Genomic DNA, 23,475 nt, shown 5'->3' on the forward strand with positions numbered 1-23,475 from the left:
AATGTATTACAATAATAACAAAATTGACTATAAAAATAAAAATAATAATAGCACGAATTAAATTGCTGGAGAATATACCGTTAAATATTAGACAACACATGTGGTTTCAACACCATGGGGCATCTGTTCAAGATGAGGCAAGAAATTACTTAAACAGACGTTATAGAGAAAAATGGATTGATCGGGGTAGACCCAATTGTTGGCCCTTCAAGATCACCTGACTTGAATCTAATCGATTTTTTTACATGGGGCTATATGAATTCCTTAGTGTACGAAACAATCATCGAATAAGATCTAATAGCTAGAATTCAAGCTGTGGCAGAAATAATTCAATCACATCCAGATTTATTCTCAAAGACACGGTTTTCAATGACAAATCGGTGTAATAAGTGTATTGCAGTAAGCGGTCAATAGTTTGAACAACTACTTGTCAATTTTGTTATTGTTGTAATACAGTGTTGTTTAATTAAATTTGTGCTATTATTATTATGTTTATTTTCATTGCCAATTTTGTTATTATTGAAATACATTTTTGTTTGAGGTTGAGATTGTGAATAATTTTTATTTCTTTTAAAATACTTTCGCTCAATCATTATTCGAAACTAAAAGAATAATTGATTAATTTGTAAATCATTTACGTGCTTGCAAACTTTTGTTTAGAGGTAAATTTCTACAACACCGTTCAATTCAGCTCCATAAAAGGTTGTTTATTTTGTTACTAAAAATAATCAGGCAATTTGAAACAAAATTAAAAAAAGAAGTCGCTACAGTGGCGTAAAAAATAGGGGGATAAAAGTGACAACTAACCCTGACAGCGCATCACTGGCTAAATATTTCCAGAGTTTGTTTATGTCAAAATATTACTTTATTAAGGAGCATATTGGTCACCAAATTTGAAAAAAAAATTTAGAGGCGTTCTCGATTTATGGCAAATTTTTTATTTCGGCTTAAAATTTGAACACCCTATATCTCAGCAATTAGGTCCTGTAAAGCTTTGTATCCCTATATCAGAAAGAATCATTTATTGAGATATCTCTGTGGTAGAGCGTTGTCGGTCGAATATAGAAACACTGTGTATAGAAATTTTCTCAGAAATGGTAATATATTTTATAATGTTTTGATTATCCAGTAGTTTTCGAGCGAACATGCAATTTTCAACCTCAAACACATATAGTAGTGTGTAGTTTTATTTGAACCTAATAAAACGCACATTTGAAATTTCAAATTTCTCAAAAATATGTCGATATTTGAATTTCTCAAACCCCACCTATACGGTAGTACTTTGTTAATCATGTAGAAGGGATGATGAGCGTTTATTGGGCATCGGATGATCCCCACCTTATTTTCGATTGTTCCTATTGGTCGATCAATTCTCACTAAGTACTACCGACTTTATATCAAGCGGAGCTCATACAAATGAGTTAGTTATTTTGTTCGATCGATCTTTTATAATAGTGGTAATGGTTCCCGGCTTAGTTGATTTTTATAATTTCTGGGTAAGAAAATTTATTTATACACTTATCCGTTTCCCAATAATCACATTATTTTTTCCGTATTCTAAGGATTTGATGTTTATTTCTTAATGATTAAAATTTTTTAGAATTTTCTTAAATTGGTTAAAATAAGAAAAAACTCATTCATTATTATTATTTAAATTCACTATTCCTTGAATTGAATTGGTGATGCACTCAATTTTTCTCAACTCAGTAACATTATTAACTATTTCTGTTCTCCCCAAAAGTGCAATTTATTTGTCTGTATATTAAAGAATTACTTTGCTAAAATAAGTAAAAAATTAGTAAAATATTTCAAGACAATTAAATTCTATATTTGAGAGGTTCAAATATTAGTCAGCATTGAGAGATAATTGTATTTTGGTTTAAAAATTGGATTAAATCAATTCTACTAATTTATAAGTTTCTATAAGATAAAGTTTCTAGCTTACATATTTCTAAGTTGATCGCGTTTTTATAGATAGATAGATAGATATATAGATATATAGATAGATAGATAGATAGATAGATAGATAGATAGATAGATAGATAGATAGATAGATAGATAGATAGATAGATAGATAGATAGATAGATAAATAGATAAATAGATTATATTATTTCAGAACGTCAAACTTTTGCAGGACTATTTATTACTAACTAATTTTCCAATATTATATTTACCGGTGGAAAAATAATACCTAAGCTTAAATAAAGATATGATTACTTGTTTGATATCACATAGTAACACAATACATTTTGCTACTACTTCAGTAAGTTACTATTCATAGTATTTGAAAATTTTCATATTTTTTCAATCGAGTGAAAATATTTTTTTTTTTATAAAAATATAAATCTGTTGGGATACATTGAAATGAGTCCATTAAAAAACCCTATTTCGTTTAAACAAAACTGTTGAACATGTATATTCTCTTACACTAATAGACATGCCTCATTTTATACATAATAATTATATATAAAACATAATTTTTTTGTGTAATTACCGCACACAGAAATATTGATAATTTGATTTTAAATTTATCAGTGTTGGTTATCTTTTTTTCTGATCTTTCCAATGTTAAGTATGCAATCTACTGTTACGTTTTTATCATTATATTGTTCCAAATTCTATTCATTAGTCCAATCAACATCAATGTATGCATTTAACATACTTGTAAAATTCTTATTAGATATTAAATAAAAGTAGTAATAGTATATAAATATTTTACAAAAATATTTCGCATATACAGTTTTGGTTTTGGTTTTGAAATAATAAGATATATAAGGTAAGTTGCCTGAAAACTTCGAGATTTATTGGTCTATTTAGTATAGTATCATGAATTTATTTTCCTGTTCCTCAGTTCAAGATCCATTTTCGCATTATCTCAAAAAATGAGTATCATGTTTTTATTTTATATAGTTTCTCCTTTCTTGGTTTTCCATTGAACTTCCAGGGCTAAATGTGTTGATTATTTATTCAGCATTAGCTATCATGTACCTAAAGTTTTTTTTTCAGAATTTTATTTCCATTCCTTTTGCTTAGGAAATTCTTCAAATTTTTTCAACTTCCGTCTTTTGCTAGTCTTAACTCACTAAATCTATCTCTTATACATACAATGACAATCAACTTTAATTATCAACTACGTTCTTGCCTTACATCGCGATTAATACTGGATTCTACTCGTATCTTATCGATATCAACTACTTTAATAACTCGCAATTCCAAGGAGCAAGATTTAATCCGCTGACTGGCTTTGATGTGATAATGAAATTATAATTATTTTTTCTTGTTCAGTGCTTATAACATACCACAGATATACCAATTATAAACAATGTGCTACTCATACATCATTTAGTAATATTGTAGTCATTTATGAAAAATGTTTATGATTCAATCGTTCATTTGTTTATACAATAATGAACTTTGATAAATTACTCATAAAATAATAAAAATTATAGAGTAGTTTCCAAAGTATGTGCCACATTCTTTTCGTTTATGGTTAGCATTTGAAAATTCTTACAAAAAAACTATGGGAGCTGAAGAATTGAAAATATGAAAATGTGGATTCTCAAATTATATTTGTCTCCTTTACTGTCAGTGGTACGGGTCTTGTTGTATCCATATCTTCAATTCTTTCATATTTCTTTTTATATTTTTCATCGGTCTTGTTATTTTTTTGTCCTACATACTAGATGTGATGAATAAATTTTTATAACATCAATTTCTCACGTTACATTTATTCTAATATTTCATTATTTGTTGAGAGAAGCACTGACAAGTATGAATCCTTTCTGGTTTGTCAGTTTGCTATTATAGTTAAGTGCGAGGAACGTTTAGATCTAAAAAAAAAGAAGTGCAAAAAGTGGACAAATGTATTTGGTCCAATAGCTCACATCTTGACGCGCACCGTCACCGAAGGTCACGATAGAGCTGAAGAAAACTAGTCCTAAATCGTTCCACAGATGGTTCCAGTGCATTGCTAGCTGAAGGTAGTGGAACTTTTAGTTTCTTTTCTTTGTGATTATATATATTTCCTATCATAATCATATACTCTGGTTATTAGTTTCTATTATTTTTGCTTAATATTTAATTTTGTTATATCTCCATATTTTTTTGCCCATTAATTCCAATTCTGTCTGTTCTTGTCTCATTCTATCGTTATTATATGTTAATTTTCACTATACTATCGATTTACTCGTGTTTTTGTTAACTTTCATAATAGTTTGGTTGATTTATCCTCTGTTGGTCCTTTTTGTGTCCTCCTTCATTGGCCAACAGATTACTACGTGATTACTCTCTGTCTAAAATTTTTTGTGTTTATCTTAGTTGCGGTTGACTACAGTTACTTCAATTTATATGTATTACTCCCATCTTGATGTTGTTGAAGCAATTCCATGAATTTCTTGTCATAATTAGAATCTGCTACTTATAATAGTGGATAAATTATTCGTTGGCTTCAACTGTTTGTATCCAATCGTTATTTTACCAATTATTCGCATGAAGAATAGAAAATTTCAAAAATGTGTGTGTTACGCATCTTCTCATTTCTCATAAGCTCTTCTGATTTTTGTTACACATTCTACTCTTCCATTTTTACTTTTCTCTACGATCACATCAGAATACTTGGTGTTTCCATTTCGTTTAAATAACATTCTTCACCTTTCTACGATTTTATTCATATTATTCCATTGTTTTATATATGTGAAAGTTGTGTATTATTATATCCTTCCCCGGCTAGTTCCTCTTAAGTGTGCTCTCCAGTTTTCATACGGAGTTAATTTTTGTTCAGTATATTAGTCCTCTCTAATGATTTCCAATAACCTTGGTATTCTCTATTCTTTGTTATATTTAATATATTTTACAAATCAAACCTTCCCTATTTTTAACAAAAATTAATAATACTAAAGATAAATATACGTACCAGCTCAAGTTTCATTCTATTTTTTACAGCTTCTTTGTTATTCATTGCTCTTGCTACTTTTCTTTTTGTGTCCGTACTCCTTTCACTAATTTTATTTCTTTTTCGTCTTGATTATAAACAAAAAATTTGAACACACAAAAATAAACCCGGGTCCAGACAACATCAAAAAGTACCGAAGTATCAAAAATCACCGAATAATTTTTCTTAGTACAACCTCTAAATATAAACGCTACTTGAATTGAATGCCTTCCTATATATGGCAACTGGAGAGTATAATACTGGTAGATCTGAAAAAAATGTCACTTTGAGAATAAAGCAATGAAAACAAAAATAGTTGAAGATTATATTGTCAACAACTTCTTCATAACTTTTGTAAAGTATAATAAAAAAAAACAATCTCTTAAGGAATCTTTGAATTGTGTGTTTGTGTTTGAGCTCCATTTACTCAGAAACTTGGAAATCGAAGACAACAATATTTGGTCCAATGTAACTTTTTCGGATTGTGTATGCTCTGCAGAATCTTGGTTTCGTTTTATTCTTTATTTACTCGTATTTATTTTAGTTTTCCTTATATTTTTTTATGTTTCGATTATTATTATATTTGGCTGTTGGTTAATTGGGAAATTACAATCTCTTCCCACCGTTTCTATAAACATTCATTGTTTCTTGTATTTTGATGATTATTCTTTACTCACAGGTTATATCATTGATTATATTGTCTATTTTATCCTACTCGATTTCCATTATATATCTTTTTTGTTTTTAAACTCTTCGATGAAAATGATAAGCCACATTTTGTTAATATTTTCTTTAATTCCAATATTCATGCATTTTAATTTTGTCTGCTTTTGAGTACATTTTGTACCAATCCGTCCAAATTTCGGATACTGAGAAGACTTCTATTGAAATACAATTTCTTTATCGAACTTTTTTGGAATACCAGCTAATAATTATTTTATAATTTCGGCGAACGTGCAAGTATATAGTTCTGTCACCAACAGTTATATTTTATTAGCGTTGCCACCAAAATTTCAAAAAACTAGTTATTGGTTCTTATTTTTAGTTAGGTTAAGTCCTGAACTTTATATTAATTGTGTCTAAGAACTTGACAACCTTCAGTATCTGAATAGCTACTATTCTTACTAGAAATACAATTCACTAAGTTGTATTCTTATAGAGTAAATAGGCAACATAATTAGTGGATACAGATTATAATCGATTACTTTTAGATTCTATGTCCTCGACAACCGCGTCAATAATGAAAAATGATTATCATTTATATTGTTATAACTGATTTTCGGCTTTTAGTATTTACAATTTGTTAAAAATAACAAAAAATCATGAACATCTAAATTAAGGAAAAAAATACCAGAAATCTAACAAAAATTACATCTAAATGGTATATTATTTGCGATAAATCCAAATTTATGCTCTGAGTAACATTGAGGTGTCTTGCTAAGTACTCAACATTGTAAGTTCGATATGTAAAGCTTATTTGTGATGACATGTCCTATATGTCATTTCATAACATTTTATGTATGAATTATTTATTATTATTATTATAAATGAGTTGTTATTTCAGTACGTGGATACAATGGAATGACAAAAATACAAACGAAATAGAAATAAAGGCCCAGTTTTAACCAATTCTAGTCAGGCGTTTCACATATAAACATCACTGGGTATTCTACAATTTTTTGGATTCTTGATAAATATTACAATATTTTTCATTTATTATATTACGAAACAAAGTTAGGTATTAAAAAATCCAGCTAATTTTTCAAGTGTCTATTTTACTGATAGTTATGTTAAAGAAATTATGTGACATCACGACAAGATTTAAAGTTGTTTAAGCTATAAAGGGGAAAAATAATTTCTCTGTGGTCTATAAGAGTAATTACTTGAAATTTAGCAATAATTGTCAACTAACCTATTGCACAGGTACGTCATTATGGAAATAAAAAACTCTAATTAACAGTAAAATAATTATCCATTTATATTATAAAAATGAGAAGTCAGTTGAATTGACATGGTTAATCGTATTATGTTTTTGATGTTTTTGTCACGTTTGTATTTGTTAATAGTTATTGTGATCATTATGCTGTTTGTTGAATAATTTTATGAATTAGTCAAGAGTGTCGTTGAAGATCAATCAACGAGGATTTTTATGAAAGGGTTCGATTTGTTTGTTTTCATTTTTAAAAAAATGTTACTATTGTTCTGTAAGTTCGTGAGAAGATGTAATGAACCTACCTCAGGCTAGTAATGTAGTTAGTTAAGATCACGTATGAAGGAACTAGCAATACCCGTCGCGGCTTCGCCCGCGGTTTATTGAACCTCGCGTAATATAGGGATAATTCAATGAGAAATGACTTATGTATTCTATGCATTAATTCAATTTGGAAGTATTATGAAGAAAAGACACATTATCATTTAAAAATTGCACATATTTGTTATTTATACGATAAATAATATAACAAATACATGGTACATACATTTCATTAACATAAAGTTATTAAATAAATGATTTATTATTAAACTAACAATGATTACAAAAACGCAAAACAAAATATTGTATCATATATAATTTCTGTCAATACTTCTCTGTAACCACATTAGTTATTTTGCCATCTTTTTTCAAAATAACTAAACTTGACGGAGAACTTACTCGTGAACAGGCTACATAAAATTGAACATGGGAGAAACAGTTCTCTCAAATCGATTCCTGCCACTTTCAAAGATTAACCTTATAATTTATTGATTGTCAGAGCAAAACAGACTCTAATAGGGAATTGCATTCCAAATTACTAGTTAATTAGGAATTTATTTCGTATTTTAATTCGTAATAACATAATTTCTAATTAATAATTTGAATGGAAAACAAATAAAGAACCATTTCCGATATTTCATGTATGCCGCGGTGAGAGAGATTTTTCAGAAACAACATTATTATGATTTCTGAAAACGGTCTCCTTCACATTATGAAAAAGTCATATATCTATGCAGAATTGGCTGCGTAAAACGCTGGAAGCCCAATTTCATATTTAACCCTTTTTAAAGAAATAAAAAAAAATTTCCAAAAACGGAAAAATTAATTTTTAGATATTCACACGGGACCCATTTCTAAAAAAGAATCGTTTTGATATCTGACTTCGTCATGAAGAATTGCTTAATATATGGTTCCGTAATAAAAATTTTTGTTCAAATCTTTGAACCCTTTCAAAATCAAAGAAGAATAACTTTTTTTGTAGAATATAACGCTTTTTAATATTTTTTTAATATTTTAGTTGTAAGTTTAGCCCCAAAAAAGTTTACTTTGACTAAATTATTACAGTCATTTCAGTATTTAGAAAATAGATTAAAAGGTCAACAATACGATTATAAAATAAAACTGCATTAACGAACTATGAAATATCAAAAAAACATAAATTCAATTACAAAGTTTCTAAAATTCTTTGAACGTAATCTAATACACGAAAATGAGATTTCTAGAAATGGGTTCTATACATAGAAAAGAGAAAGCTATCAATGATAAAAAAGACATAAAGTTAAGTAAAATATCTTATAAATTTTATTGCCACTGCGAATAATTTAATTGATGGTTGCTATATATTTTTGAGATTTCTATTTTGATACTCTTGATGTCAATGTCAAATCATATTTTTATAAGGACCGAAAACAGAACATGATTTGGACCATGATTAGAGACAAATAAAATTGGTATGATATGGCAAGCTCGATCAATGAAACAATGTCCATTATAAAAAGGGAGGAAAGAGCGAAACAAGCAGTATTACAAGAATCCATATGAGATCGTTGAAGAAGAAATCTGCAAGGATAGTTCCAGCTACTGCTCCGAAGACGATAAGTTGATTTTCAAAGGATATTACTCTTCTAGAAAAACGGAAAATGTCAAATCCAAACTACCTGGAAATTCTAAACTGAGTGAACGTAAAAAGTGTTGTACACCCCATTTAAAAATATAGTACACATATTAAACAGTCAACGAATTAAACAATAGAACGTGTTGCCATAATTTAAATAAGAATTAAAATAAAAATAACAGACAAATATATGCCAAGGTCAGCTCTAACTCAAGAATTCTGAAAATCTGGAATAGAGTTTGTCCCAAAAATTCTCGAAAAAGAGTAATAGTAATATTTTTCACCAAATCCATATCTACAGGGTGATTCATTAAGAATGTCCAATCTCTGATTTGTAGATTCTAGACCTCAAAATATGATGATTCTGCTCAACATGATTTATGCAAATATTGCTAGTTTCCGAGATACGGGGTGTTTAAAGTTAAAATTTAAATTTTGATCTTCTTTTCGCAATAATTTTTTATGTTTTCACAATTTCTCTTTGAAAAAGAGGGTCTAGACTCACAACTAAAATAATAAAAAAATATTAAAAAGCGTTAAATTCTACAAAGAAAAGTAACTCTTCTCTGATTTTCACAAACTTTTTAAAAACTTAATTTTTCGAAAATTTGTCTATTTATGCGGCTCTTATTGTATGAATAGTGGAATAAAATTATATTATATAGAAATAAAGACGGAATTTTTCTGAAAAAGTGAATATTTGCGAATCTTGAGAATCCCAAATGACGGTCGCCTAAAATAAATCATATTTCATTCAATCCTTATTTGATACCTGGAATAAAATAATTATGAATTTAAATTGATTATTTTCCCCTTATTTGTTTTTACGATATTATTATCTTGATTTCATCAAAGTCTTCTTATTCAAAACCTATTTATAGAATAAATACATATACAAATCCATATCCAAAATCTTTTCTATTCTCTCGCAATTTGAATTAATTGGGAAAAAGTAATTTCGTTAGATACTGGGCATATTTCATCAATAATTGATTTGAAAAACATTTTCCCAAGATAATTATATTTCAATATATTTCAATATATTCCAATATATTTCAATATATTTCAATATATTTCAATATATTTCAATATATTTATCTTATTTCCTAACCTAATCAGATATTAGTTGCTCCGTCCACCTGTTACATTTAGTAGAAATCTCCACATATTTGTTAATAGAATGTGATATAACTGTTTGTTCACTTAAAAAGCACACATATTTCTTAGCAAAAAGCAAACCAAATCCAATGCTGATTAGATCAGTTGTATCGTCAATATTTTATCATTATCAATGAGATAGAATGATTTGTTTGTTTAAAAAATAACTGCAACTAGCACGTCAGTGTTATGGCTATAGGAGTAATTTCATCGTAAGCAATATTTAGAATTATTAGTACTATGCAATAATATAATTCAATGATTAACAATCCGATGCTTTTGTTTCTAATTTAAATTGTTCACATTCCCATCAGTATTTGTTATACTATTATTCTTGAATTGTTTGATAGATCAAAATTTATTGATTGATAAAACTAATGAAATTATTATCATTGAATATTGAACATTGTCAATTGAAAATTGATGAATATATAATATACTGCTATTATTTAAATTTTTCTGTCACAAAGCTTATTTAATTGATAAAATAATCAATTATTTTTCAATTTGTATTATATTTGAGATTTTCTCTCTAATACTCTTTTCTATTAATTTGTTTCATGTATTCGTATTTAAAGTTCGCTTGTGCACATTGACTATATTGTATTATTATGTTTATGTTAATGCTCCGTAGTTCAAGAGTTTGTTAGGTTACAAAAATTTTCTAATTGTTTTCGAAAAATAATAGTATTTATTTGTATGCAATTATGAAACAATTAATTACTGTGAAAGATAAACCAAGAATAATCTTAAATTAAAATTACATTACATGTGAACATGTGTATAAAGATGATATATTCCTGGAATGTGATAACTTTGTGATAACAATTACTAGAAGATAGAAATATAAAACACCTCACTCCTCAAGTATCGAAAAGTATGAATTGACTTTTCCATTGGGTCATCCCTAAGTTTTCTTCTTCTTTGCCTTCTTCAGTTTCTCTTCTTATGCATCTTAAAATTTTTGACTTAATTTCATTACAGCATACAATATTATGATAATGACTATTGATGCGTTTGATTTTGATATTCATAATTTTTTGAACGAGCTTGAGTTTCGTTTGATTTAGTTAATTTCGAAAAGCTCGACGAAGTCCTAAGTCCTAACTAAGAATCTTATGGAAGGCTACAAAAAATTAAATCATCCCCAAGCTCAATATCCCCCCATCCGCAACTCTGGAGGTTACTGGTTAAAAAGCAATAGTGAGAAAGCAGTAACTTTCGCAAAGCACAAAATGTTTTTCAACCTAACTCCACAGAAACATATGAACACAAAATCAATATCGATCAATAGAAAGAGAGAGAGAGAGAGAGAGAGAAATTGTCAAAATGTTGGAAAAGATGTTAATGATTGTGCATGTTTTTCATTGTAAAGGTCGTGTTCCGCGTTCCTAATAAGATAGCTGTGCAATAATCTTTCTAAAATTGGAGAAGCCTGCTTACGAATTAGGCAAACGGATTCAAAGATGAATCACAAAGGAAGAGTCAATATTTTGATTCTTTTAAAGAAGTGATCGATCAGTTTGGCATTTCAAAAGAACCTTTCTTAGTTGTATTGAAATTATTATGACTAATAATCGTTTCCTTAATATTAACAATTATCCGTGTGGAAAACTTAAGGGGTCGATTTTTATTTGCTTGAATTGAGAAAGCCAGCTAAACATGATGGGTTGAGATGGTGCTTCATCACGAGAAGTCGACGCAAGTTGATCGGTACACTGTGCGATTTAATTCTATTTATTGACCAAGATGAATTCATATATCTGTAAACAATTGAGATACCACTCGTATGACAACACGTTCTGAGTACGTTCACCATTAAATATCTTTATATTGTATAACTTTATGATGGCAATGGCGCAAACTTTTATAAAAAAAATAGTAGTTTGTTTGTGTACAAATAAGTATTTGAAGCGATCTATATTAATGTTGGGATTAACGAGATTATCTTTATTTGACAAAACTGATGTTGCATACTTCATACTCAGTTGAATTCTTCAAATATTTTCCGGTGAAGGGTTTTAATTGGCGTTGTTCGAAATATGCAAGTAGCGATTCTTAATAAAGTGTTTTGAAATATGTCAATTTCTTTGGGATATATTTTCTCACATGATGCGTATACAATGGAACCATAGTCGATTCTTGATGTGATGAGTCCATTTAAATCAGAATTGATCAAATTTATTTACGACTCTATCAAATTGTCACATCTGGTAATAATAAGAATTTCTCATTTCTGTTCCTGTTATCTTGCTTGTGTAATATATATCCTATAGCAAAGGGTAATCCTACGTCAAATAACAATAATACTCTATATAATCAATATTGGTACCTGGTAATTTTCTTTAACGATTTACTTCTCAACTTTTTTATATGTTTTTTGTGGTGATTTATCTTTTTAAATCTCTTTTGATGAAAAATCAAATAAATTTGACGCTTCAACTTATCGAGCTTCTAAATCGATTTTCGCCTCTTAATATCAATAAATTTTACTATGGATTATTTTGCTATCAGCTCTCAGAAATTATCCAGAGATCAATCATTTCATCTGGGTATTCCATACTTTCAGTATTTATATTTATTGTTAATATTGCAATGAATCAAACCGTCTCTTAACAAATGTTTCTTGGATTGTTTAAATCTATGAAATATTTGTAAATACAGTAAATGATTTTTGCACTTGTCACTTGGCAGAAATGTGCATTTCTTTGATCCTGTTACATTGACTGCTTTTCTAGATATTTTCTCTCGAGCCTCTCTATTTATTGGCCCTTCTTTGTCAGCTCCTCAATACTAGCTCTATGCTAGTTAGTTTTGAGACTTTCTATAACCTCTTTCCTTCGGTTAAATTGGTTAATTCGTGAATGCGTTCCCAGCTAATTCTTTCAAGATGGATTGGAAGCTACAAAACATAAGTTCAATGTAGGAGACATTCCAAAACCATCTTGGCAACATGCTAAACTGGTACACAAATGTCTTTCAACGTTACTCAAGCGTGACTGATCCAATTGCAAGCGTTATAGCAAAATATAGCTTCGCCCCCTTACCAAATCACCGTCCGGCAGTACCTAAAGCAAATTTTTCCAAATAGAATGGCCAGAACGATCTCTTGATCTAACGCCATCAGACTTCTCTCTCTATTCATAACTAAACCTCTCAGCTAAGATTACTTCTATCCATACATCAGTAGTAAAATATGTCTATTTGCAGAGGACACTAGTTTCTTTTGGAGCAATCCCTGATCTCATGGCACTTCATAGAACCATTTCTAGTGACTTAATCACCCTCAAATCATGGTGCGATTCTAATCTTTTCTGTCTCTAGTTTTAGAGACCTAACCATTCACGTCGTTGAATCTGTAAAATTCTAGGGGCTACTTGTAGACAATTCCTTGAAATACGAGTTACATATTGACGCCTTATATAAGAAATTAAGTTCCACCTGTTTTGCTTTGAGAACAGTTTCCAAAGAACTGAACTTATCCACCCCCTCAATAGTTTATTATGCCCTTATTGAGTCGCATCTCCGATATGCCCTTCCTTTCTGTGATACGTGTGGTGCGACTCAATTTGAGCGAGTCCTCAAACTACAAAACAGAGCTGTTAGATATTTACTTGTACCAAACAACATGGTTCACTGTAGAGACATCTTTAAAAGATTAAAAATATTATTCGTCTTTGAATCCCTTTGCCTAATTCGTAAACACGCTTCTCAATTTCAGAAAGATCGTTGCACAGCCATCCACTTCATGTTAGAATTAATTAAGGGCTCAATTTTTACAATGCAAAAAAATGCACAATCACTTGCCAGTTGAAATCAAATCGATATCGAAAGTGCCTTCTACTGTGTAAACGACTTTTATTCTAATAATAATATTTAAATCCGGGCCTGCTGCATAATGATTTTATTTTGCTATGGACTTATATACTATTACCTATATTACTATCACCTGCAATTTTGTTACCGTAAGTACTCTAACTTTTTCCTTGAAGAGATGAAACGACTCATTCTTATCAGAGAAGGAAATGTTCCATTTATAAACTGGATCATGACGAGGTGTAGGAACAGAAGAAGATAAAGAGGAACATGATTATTGTGTGATTCTACACAATCAGAAACTAGTGGGATCGTCTTTGTTTCCAAATCAAATTCAGATAAAATGACTTTCCTATCCACAGAAATTTTGAGCTGAACTTGTTGATCATCATCTGTGTCAACATTTAATCTATTAAGTCGGTTGGTTAAATGAAACCTTGAATTTATTCGGTTAAAATAGGTTCGCGTTTATTATCATTGAAATTATTGAAAAGTTCAGTCAAATTTTGAATTATATAATAAGTCATCTTTAAATGTGTGATTGTTTGTAGGAAAGGAATAACTAAGATTGGCTTACTCACGGGCTAATAAACCAGTAAGCAGTCCTCGCTTTTCCTCAACTGTATCAGGTATAGGTATATTTCTGATACTGATCTCATAAGACAGTTTGCGAGTTTTTCAGATGATTTGCTTGTATCATTCTGATATTATTTAAACATAAATTTAGAAGTCGACACTTGACTGATAAATTAAATTAAAATTAGTTGAGAGGTACAAATTATGAAAAACCCAGTACTATATTAAAAATATCAGATTTAAAAGTAGAAGAATCTAATAAAAGAAACGAAAAAAATATCTAGAATGAAAAGAAGAAAAAACCGAAATACTACTTTCATATTTCTTATTAGAATTAGCGTTTCTAAAAATAATTTAATTCGATTTATTTAGTAAAACTACGGCTGAAGTCAAATAAAAGAATGAAAATAATTCAATACAGAGCTATTTTATAATACAAAGATAATAAACATATTATAATTATATTGCAGATTTGCAGGTGTCTCTTAATAACAACGTAAACATAACTTCTCTCATCTTTAAGTTCCGAGAAACACTTAGTGCTTTTACAAATCTGCTTTTCTATCGGATTTTCTTCATTTTTCTTCTGTTTTCTCTTGAATATTTCCAGTAACTGTATTTGTATTTTACATGACAGAAAATAAGAATACATGCAACAATTATAGTGATTATTGTTTCCATCGGGGATTTTCACTAAGGTTGGATATGTAACTGGAATATATCGACTCCTTCGGTATTTTGGAGATATTTGTTGAGGTTTTTTTATATAACCAAAATTTTATTTTTCGTGACTTGTTCAGTAATTAATTCTTATGCAGTATAGTGCAGTTGTCTCGAGACATGGGTTTTTGTCAGCAGTAAGAGTTTTTCAGAAAAGGGCATTCTTCTCTTTCAAATCGATTATCTTCGTTCTTAAGTGCCAAATAAGGAAATGGAGGGGTATAATTATGTTAGGTGCTTTTTGATTACGGGAAATAAATGATAAAATTTAAATGCTTCGTCTCTGAGAATAGGTACATGGATTGCGAAAGATAATTTTGATTTTGTTATTTATACTTGTGTGCATAGAAATTGATAATATGTTAATATATTGAGGAATTTGCTTAGAATCATAAACATTGTGCAAATAGTTAATCATATTAACTATATCGAAACTTGAGATTTTAGAATTATGAGGAGAATTTAATTTGGAAAATATTATTACATTTTCTAAATTATCAAATAAATTAATAGTTGTCTGTTATATTATTAGTTTATTTTGCATATTTTGTTGATTTTCGTCAAATGACTCTAACATTTCTGTTAGATCTACGTTATCTAAAATCGGCAAAGACTGTCCAATGTTTTCTTGGTCTTGTAGACCTTGATTAATATCAATTAAATCGTTTTTATTGAAGTTTTCGTCAACACATGCAGTTTCATCACTTTCTTTGAACTTAAACGGTATTTTCTTGCTTTCATTAAATAATTTTTTATTACAAAAATTAATATTAAAATTCATATTAATGAGATCTCGTAGTCCTATAATTCCGTCATAATAAAATTCGTGGAATTCGTACAAATTAGAGTAATTAAATAATAATTATATTTAAATTCTGGAAATGCAGGTACTACAGCTTGGTTTCTTATATTCTCACTTTCCAAGCTAGTTGATACTGTGTGGCAAGTATTCAATATTACAGCCTTCTGGATGTCGGCGAAGGTGCAAGGTCTTAGGCACAACGCCAGTTGCTGACATAATAACTGGGATTATTTCCAGATTTTCGCTGTGACACATCTGTTTATTCTCAATTGCGAGATCCGTGTATTTGGCCAGTTTCTCCTTTTATTTGTTGAGAACATTATGAGTGTTCGGTATAGCTACATCGATAAGAAGGACTGAATTGACACTGTTTCCTGTGAAATAATTTTTGGTTGCTATGAAAAGTATTATTCTGTAGCTTCTTCTTTGTGCACTTAATGTATCTTGATAAACTTTTCGGTTCTCTTTCAGCTTCTGCTTAAGCAGATCTATATACTCACGAAAATATTGTTGATGTTATGGATGGTGTGTGTGAGTACCTATTTTCTTGAATATTTTCCTATTATTATTATTATTATTTCTTGTTTAAAAGTTATTCTAAGTCATGGACATCGTAACGGGTTTGGGTAAATCATTGCGATTTGGATTTGGTCGTGAAATATTTCCCGTTTTGCGGGTTTAGTTGAATATTAATGGGTTGGCTCGGGAATAGAGCATTACTTTGAGGAAATTGATATGTTGCTGAAAATTATATAGATAATATTTATTTAGATAGTGATTATGGAAAAACTTTTTATTTGGGTTAAAGTGATAATTTCTTGGTTGTGCAGGATATTATTAGGAAACGACATGTTTCTATAAAACTTTATGATACCGCTACAATTATTTCTTTGGTTATTGTGATGCAGTTTTTGAAAATTAAATCTATTTTGTTGAACAAATTTATCATTTAAATTTCCGTACATATTTACAAAATTTTCAAACTCTAACTTCTCTTGAATGCATGCAAAAATATAAGAATTCAATTCTGGATCATTATATGTTTCATAAGCTCTTATCTTATCTTTTCACATCGTACAATAAACTTATTTAATCACAATCACTATTGAAAGGTTTGATATTGTTAACTTTCTGTTTAAAGAGGTCCCAGTTAATTGTGGGTGTCATGTTGTTAGGGAATGTTTTAAAAATATCGTTAACATCTGAATTATTTATTCACTGTATAACAAATTATTTATACTAAATATCAATCCAAGACCTAAGAATTGTTAGGACATATGAGGAAGGAATAATTTGGCACTTACGTTATTGCTGAAGAAACCATTGATCAATAATTCTCTGATTTTTCTGCTGCTTCTGGTACTCCAAGGAATGCGTGCTGTTGTTACTTACTCTTACTCTGCTAACTTAATTTGTTTTAATCCACGCTTTAAACCGTTAAAACAGTAAAAGCTGTTAAACTTCTGAAAAGTCTCAACACAAATGGACAGTTCTCTAAGTTACAACTCGCACGGATACTACTGACTGCGCCACTTTTAACTTTCTTATCAGAACTTATTAAGTGAAACTACAACGGTTCAAGTCAAGCAAAAGAATCAAAATACATAGTTATTTTATAGTACAAAGATAATAAACATAATTTGAATATATTGGAGATTTGCAGGTGTCTCTCAATAACAGCGTGAACATAACTTACTAAATACTTCTTACTACACCTGCAAATCTACAATATGATCAAAAACTGTCTGTTTATTATCTTTGTACCATAAAATAACTGTATTATATTATTATTAACAGATATGTCAACAATTTATCGAAAAGAGGAAATAAAACAGAAAGAGCTAAAATTACCTAAAACCTGTGAAACAATATAGTTGCTGTACCTAACAACAAAGCAAATTTTGTAATTTATACTGTTTTCGAGTATAATGTGAATGAATATTGAAACTACACGGGAAAGTTTATAATAGTACAAAATATTTAATGAAGCGAAACTTTAATTATTGATCAAACACGCCACCCAAATAATCAGAAAACAATACGTTTAAATAACTGGTACTTGGATGGGGTGATCAAGAAATATTAAATTGGACTCCACCAGCTTTATACGAACGACATCAAGAATGAATAAGAAAGGGGGAAATTATTTATTAATAAATATGAATCAAATTAATAATAAAAATTAAACAAACTAAATTTTACCGTGGTCATAATTATCCTAATTAATAATTATTGTTATAAACTATAAAAAAAAGTGTCAGCAATTTGAGTGTTTTGTTAACACTCTTGAAGTTGGCTATTATGATTGTAAAGTTTGGTGAGCCTAGCATTAATTTCTTTGATAAATGGTAAATATGTGTGTGTAAATTATATGAGATTGAGACAGTTTAATCTTGTTATTTATTGTAATATTAAAATTTGTAATATTGAGCTATGTTCGGCTATGGATGGAGATGGAGTATTAAGTAATAGTTGGCGTAATAAGGATTTGGGGTATGATTTTTCTAGGAAGATATTTCACTTGTATAGAATGTTTATGGTAAGAATGGTAATCCAGGTATCTACCAGAGCTATACGTTTCCTGTACCAATCTATTACTAGAGAATTATCTAATGGTACGTAGTGGTTGGTGTCTTCTACTTCTAATGTGAATTGGATGTGTGGGTCATAGCTGTTGAAAGTATCTAAGATTTCGCTTAAACCATTGCTAGTTACGGAGACGATAATGTCATCAACATATTTTTTAATGAAAAAGAATTTAAAGAGAGTACGGGGAGCCAGGATCGGTGACATCGACGCAACCATTGGTGTACCGAAAGTTTCTTTGTGAAATTTATTATTAAAAGAAAAATTTGTGTTATAAAAAGAAATAATTTCTTATTTATATTACAATGGTTACTAATATGTGAAACGACATCTAGGCTAGCTAACACGTGGTTATCTGGTTTTATCTTATTAAATTGATTAGAAATATCAAATAAATCCTTTACATAATAATCGTTATTAAACACATATGCTTTAGTTAAAATATTATTTACAAATTATGCAACTTGTTCTGTTGGTGCTCCAATGGAGGCTACAATCGGTCTCATGCATAAAGTGGATTTGTGGACTTTTGAGAGGGTGTAAAATTTAGGTGGGATACCATTATAGCTAGTAAGTTTTTTATTACTATATATTCATCAATTTTTTTGCTAGTTAATAGTGTTTAATGAATTCGTTGCCTTTTCTTTGGATAGAAGAAGTGGGGTCAGTTGTGAGCTCAGTATAGGAGCTACTGTTTATAATTATATCATTAGAGAGAAATTAAAATAGTGGGATTTCTCCATAATGACAATTGTTACCTTTATTAGATTGTATTAAGATTAGGTCCAGGTTGTTTTATAATTTGTCTGTGTTTGTAATATGGAGGATATGTAATATAAGGAAGTCTACATCTGCTAATATCTATTTAACAGTAATATCTTTGGTTATAATGGGCTTAATACTAAATTTTGAACCTAATGCTAAGAAGTTTAACACATCCTCAGGGACGAAAATATTTGACAAATTTTTTATTTACTTAGGATTTGTTTTGAAGATAGAATTGATCTGTACATCATGTAATGTTTGAAATTTGTTGATATTGTTGGTTTTTACTTCATGAAAAAATTTGTTGCATATATTTTGTTGTTTACTGATATAATTGTTAAACTGTTAATACGTGATTCAAATGTTTTAATTGAGGAATGATTTACGACAATCTCAATATTTAAAAGATTGAATTCTAACCTGCTAACGTCCTTGTATTTCCAATGTGAATCTTGGTTGAAGATGAGATTTTTTACAGGTGTTGTTGCTGTTCTATTCTAAACTTTCAAATCACTCAGGTCGCTTGGCTCGTCTTTCTCTTAGGCTTTCCTAACGTAAATTAAAGATATTTACTATATATATATATATATATATATATATATATATATATATATATATATATATATATATATATATATATATATATATGAACAAAATAACTAGGTTAAAGGGTTGAATTGTGTTGAACATTTAAAAATTATCGACGTTTCGGCCATTATCAAGAGAAGGGTGGGGATAGCGTGGTAAGAAAAAATCCGATTCCGTGGTTTCAAACTACCTACTCCACGCAACGAATCACCCCTTTTTTCTGGTTGATTCCAAGGCCCCAATCTGCCTACTCCTTGAAACTTGGAACAAGAAGACCATTCTATTACATTATTATATTACTAATCTTATCGTAGATAATCGAAAGACTAATGAAAAGCCGTCAGCTCATTTTCCGTATTAAACATAAAATCATGAAAGCTCAACAATTTGATTTCCTATCTAGTGAATGCACTAATGACGATGAAATATATACCTTACCTAATAATAATTTTTTTTCGGCTATGATGTTTTTGATTTCGCTAAGACAATCGGTTGTGCTGATCATCAAATTCTGATCAACAAACTAGAGTATTATGGCAACCGAGGTGCTCCTTAAAATGGTTTGTATCTTAATTTGAAGGTAGAAATCAACTGGTACGAGTTAATGGTAAAGTTTCGAGTAATTCACCAGTTGGCTGTAGTGTGTCTCAGGGTTCAAATTTAAGTCCAATACTTTTCTTGGTAGCGCATTTTGTGGAAATTTTCATAGCGTGAGAAAAAACAGCTATGTAATGGGCTTCTGAGATCTCTTGTATGAATGTGGAGTTAATTGAGATGGGTAGATATTCGCAAGGGGCTTCTTCATGGTAAGCTTGAATATTTCATTTACACAGTCGAAGTTTTCTTGAAGCAATTATTCCGTAAAAAGACATTTCAGACCAATTGATTCGCAGGGTGTTTCCATGTATTGGTACAAATTTCCTTTAGAGGCTAAGTAGTGACCCGGTGGGATGATTATATTTTGATTATGGGTCGGGGTAGAAAATAGATAGAAATATGAGAAGAGATCTGGGTAAAAAGCCGAAAAATACCAATGTGGGGTTGGTGTGATAACTGTCAACTTTCAGAAGTTTTCTTCCATGTATGGCAATTGCATGAATGAGTGATGTTCATGCATTTTCTCGATTGTCCATTTCCGTTCTTCTAGGTTAATTAGACTGCAATGGATGATACTTGATCTGGCAAAGGTTATAGCTGTTTCTAAATGAGTGAAAAGCTGAAAATTCTTCTATATTGATGTAACTAATTGTTGATGGAAGTCATCTTCTACATACACGTATATCAATGTATTTATGGCTATAATAATAATCCGTCAAGGTGCAAAGAAGCTTATGATGATATGGTTAATTAAATGTCTAGTTGGATTTTACGGAGAGTCCTAATTTCACTCAATGATTCGCATTAAGTGATTATTAAAATTTAGTCTTGCCATCATCTTAACAAGTCGAAATTGACTAGACAACCTCAACTTTTCCAAAATATTCTTTTTTGTCTATGAATTTGAACCATCTATACTTTAGACCTCTTATTAAAATCCAAATTGCTTCCAAAGCAAGCCTTCTTCTTGAACCACTTGTCTCAGCGGAAATCATCAAAAATCCTGGAGGACCAGGAATAGTGTTACAGGTTTCGCTTCTGTCTCAACGTAAGGAAGATCTGTAGAAATTTACATTTTGAGAGGAAGCTGTACTTGCAACGGAAATGTTTGTGAAAGAGGGAATGTAGTTGAAGCATCCATCGGATAACACTATTAATTCACCATTTTCCAGGAATCGACTATGTCATCTGGCTTTTAATTCCCATTTAGATAATTATATTTGAAAAACATTCTATGCTATGGCTAGATTCCGATACTACTTCTAATATTTTTTTAGTATTCCTCCTAGATATGTAAGTAACCTTTATATTATTTTGGATTATTCACATTTTCACTTTGTCTGATTTCTTTTTGCATATCTATTTTTTCAATAGTTCTTCATTGATTCTCTTTTGTATCGTTGCAATTTCTTTTCGAGTTTATGTGTACGAATTTATTCCAATTTTATTTTATTATAGATCCTAATCAAATTAATCATTTGCCGTTGTATGTGTGAAAATAAGAGCTACACCATTTCTTGATGCCAATCTATCCACCAATATTTTCCAGCGCAAAAGAATATAGGTAAGTCCCGTTTAATCTGTAACTTCGTTTCACATCAATGCATGCTGTGAAACCAAAAACCATCTGAAAACAATTTTGGAATATATAACTCACATTTATTGTTTTGAAAAGATACCATATAAGCAAGTAATGTACAGTTGAACTCATTTCGTACATAATTTTTTTTACTGTTACCTTCTCGATCTAATTATACAGCATTTTCTCCAAATATCGAGAAATACTTGAAAATAATATATTCTGTATTATATATGATTAAATTGTAATTGATTCTTACAGTTTCTTTATATATATATATATATATATATATATATATATATATATATGTATATATATATATATATATATATATATATATATATATATATATATTAAATTATGCATTCCATTTTCGGCATATGGTTTTTAAAGAATTTGTGGGTGCGTACGAAGAAAATGAAATAGCAGCATATGGTATCACTATCGACCAATTACAGGTTTTTATTATGCTTCTGTTAAATTATTTCATAGTACATCTCATTTATAATGGTATAAATGATTGATACTTGCCATGTGGAGCAGAAACAGACATTCCAGTATCAGGACTAGACAAACTATTTTATAGCGCAGTATTAGGGGATTTAAATTGCAAGATATTAGATTTTGTTGTCCAAAATTGATAACAATGCTAGGTTACAATTACATTGAGACACACAAATACATTGAAGATAATAACCTAGTACATATATGTATTTATGGCTGTAACCATTCGTCCAGCTATACGCAAACACACATACCAAGTTGTTGGTGAAGATATAGTCAAATTAATCTACAAGAGTTGGATCAGTCGCACAGTACTAATTTCATCTAGTGGTTTGTATAAAATAATTATTCACATTAATTTTCGTCATCTTATGTTAAGTAGAGCTGGATAATATGTATTAGACCAGCTTAACTTAAATATCGTTTTCAATTTTCCCTAAATAACCTTTGTTATAGATCAATTTTAACTATTCCTCTTAACGACCTAGGGAGTAGATTTGGATGTTATTTGCTGAATCATATTAACTCGCTTACCTGTTTGTACTTACAGTTCCTCCTATACCAAGGGAAATCTGTAAAAATGTCGAATATATTTCAAGATCCCGAAATTGGAGAATCACTACAGGATATGCATAAATTCTGTCTCATCCAACGTGTTGGAGCAATAATGAAATGCCCAATTTAAAAGATTCATAGGGTATTCAAACATCCTGTGGCATATATGAAGAAGAGTGTATACGTTTTGCTTCAGTTTTATCACAAAAAAGATCTGCAGCAACTTATAATTTAATTAGCGACTTACAGATTTATGATAAAAAGTGAAGGGATAATCCAGAATGTTAGGACAGTAGATTAATTATTTGCAATTGCCTCACAACTGGTTCTGATTGAGTCACATTCAATAAATCACCTTTATATACGGTGACCAGAAACTCTCCTGCCAAAGAAAAACTCCAGATACTACATATGATTCATTTTAATGTTTCC

The 23,475-nt window shown here is 29.6% G+C and overlaps 1 long non-coding RNA gene across 3 annotated transcripts in view; it reads left to right on the forward strand.

Moving 5' to 3' along the window:
- The first annotated feature begins 1,418 nt into the window (after positions 1-1,418).
- LOC130897565 (uncharacterized) overlaps positions 1,419-23,475 on the forward strand; it is a 48,544-nt gene continuing 26,487 nt past the window's right edge. For all 3 annotated transcript variants that reach the window (XR_009059725.1, XR_009059727.1, XR_009059730.1), the window contains exons 1-2: positions 1,419-1,496; positions 21,864-21,969. This is a non-coding gene — a long non-coding RNA (uncharacterized LOC130897565). The remainder of the gene's footprint in view (positions 1,497-21,863; positions 21,970-23,475) is intronic.

The sequence above is a fragment of the Diorhabda carinulata genome, chromosome 1 (genome assembly GCF_026250575.1).
Source record: "Diorhabda carinulata isolate Delta chromosome 1, icDioCari1.1, whole genome shotgun sequence".
NCBI classification, from domain to species: Eukaryota; Metazoa; Arthropoda; class Insecta; order Coleoptera; family Chrysomelidae; genus Diorhabda; species Diorhabda carinulata.